Raw genomic sequence first — 4,753 nt, 5'->3', positions numbered from 1 at the left:
CAAATCTACGCCCACATGAGACTGCAAAGGGGAATACTCATCCGCTGCTTCTGCAAGTGGCCAGGGCGCTAAATCAGTATCCAGAAAATTGATCAGGAAAAAAATCAAGTATTAATTCTGTATTTTAGGATAACCAAATGGTTGACGGAGAAAAGCCATTCTGTACAAGACAATCACACCTGACAAATGCAGGTGTAATAGGATAAGCAAAGTAACACATCACAATCATTGATTAATAGATAAAATAGTGGATCTCTTAGTCATCAAAGATTGCAGTCATTTATTGATAGATAAAATAGTGGATCTATTAATACTCAATGACTGCTGTGAAACTTTTATCAATGAGCTTTTGTTGCTGTTGTTTCTTGTTTGTTTGTTTTGAGACAGGGTCTCACTCTGTCACTCAGGCTGGAGTGCAGTGGTGCACTGTAGCTCACTGCAACCTCTGCCTCCTGGGCTCAGGTGATCCTCCCACCTCAGCCTCCCAAGTGGCTGGGACTATAGGCACACGCCACCACACCAAGCTAACTTTTGTATTTTTTGTAGAGACTGGGTCTCACCATGCTGCCCAGGCTGGTCAGTGAGTTTTTTTATTACAGACATTTTCACACATATACCAAAGTAGACCTTTTAAAACCTTATTAGCACACAAAAAATGAACAGCAATTCCTTAGAATCATCAAATATAGAGTCCTCAAATGTCTTTATCTAGCAAATATTTTTCTTCAACGTTAAAATCAAGATCCAAACTAGATCCAGAGATGGCCTTCAATCCACGAGGCTCTTAAGTCTCTTTTAAGCTGCAATCTTACAATTCCACCCCTTGTTCTTAAGTCTCTTTTAAGCTACAATCTTACAATTCCACCCCTTGCTCTTAAGTCTCTTTTAAGCTACAATCTTACGATTCCACCCCTTGCTCTTTGTTGTAGTTTTTCTAGAAGGAAATCACTGTTCCATCGAGTTCCACACATTCTGGACTTTGCTGATTTTGGGGAGTGTAATTTATCTTAATCTTTCGGATCCTGAATTCCTATGAAATTGTAGTTTAAAAGCTGGATTCAACGTTTTGGCAATGACATTTTGCAGGTGGAATTTTCAGCACCAGCATCTCGGTAAGAAAGGCATAAAAAGGCACCAGGGCATCTGCAGTTCCTGAAAGCAGAACCCCAACAAGTCAACAAGGTCTCCACCGAAGCAAAGAGCGAAGTGGGAGGCCGCTGTGAGGAGCTCAGGGAGCCCGGCAGGTGCCAGGGCGTCTGTACCTCGGAGCAGCTGCTACGCACTGAATGTCTCTGTCACCAAGATTCCTGTGTTGCAGCCGTGACTCCCAGTGTGGTTGTTTTTCGAGTAAGGCAGAAATTAAGGTTCCATAAGGTCTAGGGGCAGACTCAAATCCATCCTTTTTTTTTTGAGACAGAGTCTCACTCTGTCGCCCAGGCTGGAGTGCAGTGGTGTGATCTTGGCTCCCCGCAAGCTCCGCCTCCCGGGTTCACGCCATTCTCCTGCCTCAGCCTCCTGAGTAGCTGGGAGTACAGGCGCCGCCACCACGCCCGGCTAATTTTTTGTATTTTTGGTAGAGACGGGATTTCACCGTGTTAGCCAGGATGGTCTGGATCTCCTGCCCTCGTGATCCGCCCGCCTCGGCCTCCCAAAGTGCTGGGATTACAGGCTTGAGCCACAGCGCCTGACCTCAAATCCATCATTTATTATTTATTTATTTATTTACTTATTTATTTATGTATTTAATTTTAAAGACAAGGTCTGGCTCTATCGCCCAGGCTGGAGTGCGGTGGTGCGATCTTGGCTCACTGCAATCTCTACCTCCTGGGCTCATGCCATCCTCCCACCTCAGCCTTCCCAGTAGCTGGGACTACAGGCACCCACCACCATACCTGGTTAATTTTTATATTTTTTGTAGAGACAGGGTTTCACCATGTCACCCAGGCTGGTCTCGAGCTTGTGAGCTCCAGTGATCTGCCCACATTGGCGTCCCAAAGTGATGGGATTACAGGCGTGAGCCACCATGCCTGACCATATTTTTAATTATTTTTAGTAGAGATGGGGGTCTCCCTATGTTACCCAGGCTGGTCTCAAACTCCTGGCGTCAAGTGATCCTCCCACCTCAGCTTCCTGAGTTGCTGGGCTGACTTACTGTCATTATCCACCGTGCCCAACTAAAATCAGTCAAAAAAAAAAAACCAAAAAAAACAAAAAACCCTGAAATACTTAACCTACCTGACTTCAAGGCTTAAAATTACATAAATCAAGGCCAAGTGTGGTGACTCACACTTGTAATGACAGCACTTTTCGGGGCCAAAAAATACAAAAATTAGCCAGATGTGGTGGTACACACCTGTAGTCCCAGCTACTTGGAAGGCTGATGTGGGAAGATCACTTGAGCCTGGAAGATCAGGGCTGCAATGAGCCAAGATTGTGCCACTGCACTCCAGCCTGGGAGACAAAGTGAAGCCTTATCTCAAACAAACAAACAACAGCAGCAAAACTACATAAATCAAAATACCTTGTCAGAAAGATAGTCACAGAGATCAACGACACAGAATTTGCAAGTTTAGGAACAGACCTACCCAGGTTTTGTCAATGGATTTTCAACAAGATGTCCAAGTAACTTAACACAGAAAGGAAATTCTTTGCAACGAATGGTGCGGTATCAACTAGATACTCATGTGGGGAACAAAAATGACTCTTAATGCCTGACACCATATACAAGTTTAATCCAAAATACATCACAGAGGTATATGTAAGATCCAAAACTATGAGTCTCTAGAATGGGAAGAAAATCTTAGTGATATGGCATAGACCACAAGAGAAAAAAATTAACTAGACGTCATCAAAATTAAAATATCTTTCTCTGGCAGGGCGCGGTGGCTCACGCCTGTCATCCCAGCACTTTAGGAGGCCAAGGCAGGAGGATCACTTGAGGTCGGAGGTGTGAGACCAGCCTGGTCAACATGGTGAAACCTTGTCTCTACTAAAAATACAAAAATTAGCTGGGCATGGTGGTGCATGCCTGTAATCCCAGCTACTCAGGAGGCTGAGGCAGGAGAATCACTTGAACCTGGATGGCAGAGATTGCAGTGAGCCGAGATCGTGCCACTGCACTCCACCCTAGGCAACAGAGTGAGACTCGGTCTCAAAAAATAAACAATAAAAATAAAATAAAATATTTTGCTCTTTGAAATAACCCATTTTTAAAAATAGAAAGGCAAGGCATCCATTGAAGAAAACATTTGCACCACACATGCCAGAGAAAGAACTTACATCCAGAACACAGGAGAACTCTTAAAAGCCAATAACCAGAAAACAAATAACCCACTTTTTAAAAAAGGCGATAGATATTTCATAGGATAATATTTGTAAATAACCAATAAGCACATGAAAAAACGTGCCCCATGCCGGGTGCAGTGGCTCACGCCTGTAATCCCAGCACTTTGGGAGGCTGAAGTGGGCGGATCACCTGAGGTCAGGAGTTCAAGACCAGCCTGGCCAACATGGCGAAACCCCATCTTTACTAAAAATACAAAAATTAGCCGGGCGTGGTGGCGTGCGCCAGTAATCAAGCTACTCGGGAGGCTGAGGTGGCAGAATTGCTTGAACCCAGGAGGCCAGTGAGCTGAGCTCCTACCACTGAGCTCTAGGCTGGGTGACAGAGCAAGACTTGTCTCAAACAGAAAAGAAGAAGAAGAAGGAGAAGGAGAAGGAGAGAAGAAGAAAGAAGAACGAAGAAGAAGAAGGAAGAAGAAAGAAGAAGAAAGAGGAAAGAAAGAAGAAAGAAGAAGAAGAAGAAGGAGGAGGAGGATGAAGAGGAGGAGGAGGAGGAGGAGAAGGAGGAGAAGAAGAAAAAGAAAAAATGTTCCCCACCATCATCAGGGAAACAAAAAACACAAATTAAAACCACAATTGGACACCAGCACACACTTGTGAACAACAGGCATTGTCTCCCACACTGCTGGTGGCAATAGAAAATGGTATAAATCCTAGAAAAAAATAGGATTTTCTTTCTTAAAACAGTAAACATACACTGCCATATGACCCAATCATTTCAGACTTGCTCCAGAGGAAAAAAAAGACACGCCCACATAAGGACTGGTATACAAACATTCCCCACAGCTGTATTTCTAGTAGCCAAAAGCTGGAAACAACTGAAATACCCATGAAATGAAGAGGACGGGCATTTCATGGACAAAGGAAGGGTGATGTATCCATACAGTGGGATGTTACTCAGCAATTTAAAAAGCAAGCTACTGACACAAGTTATAGCATAGTTGAATCTCAGAAGTACACAGAGTGAGAGAAGCCAGACAGAATCATAGCCAGGCACAGTGGCTCACACCTGTAATCCCAGCACTTTGGGAGGCAAAGGCGGGCGGATCGCTTGAGGTCGGGAGTTCAAGACCAGTCTGAGCAACATGGCGAAACCTGTCTGTAGTAAAAATTTAAAAAATTAGCCGGTTGTAGTGGTGGGCACCTGTAATCCCAGCTACTCTGGAGGCTGAGGCAGGATAATGGCTTGAACCTGGGAGGCAGAGGTTGCAGTGAGCTGAGATCACGCCACTGCACTCCAGCCTGGGTGACAGTGAGACTTTGTCTCAAAAAAAAAAGAAAAGAAAAGAAAAATAGAATACATTGTATGATTCTATTTGTATAAATTTCTGGAACATGAAAACTAGCATATAATGACAGAAACCAGATCCTGGGTATGAAAAACCAATGAGAAAACACATCCCGGGGATGG

General features: G+C 44.1%; 1 pseudogene; it reads left to right on the top strand.

Annotated features, from left to right (window-relative positions):
• Positions 1–4,753, top strand: part of LOC105541087 — a 28,070-nt pseudogene that overhangs the window by 20,206 nt on the left and 3,111 nt on the right.

The sequence above is a fragment of the Mandrillus leucophaeus genome, unplaced genomic scaffold (assembly GCF_000951045.1).
Source record: "Mandrillus leucophaeus isolate KB7577 unplaced genomic scaffold, Mleu.le_1.0 Scaffold232, whole genome shotgun sequence".
In the NCBI taxonomy this organism is placed as follows: domain Eukaryota; kingdom Metazoa; phylum Chordata; class Mammalia; order Primates; family Cercopithecidae; genus Mandrillus; species Mandrillus leucophaeus.
Note: the sequence above shows the minus strand (reverse complement) of the source record. Positions and strands in the feature narration are given on the sequence as shown.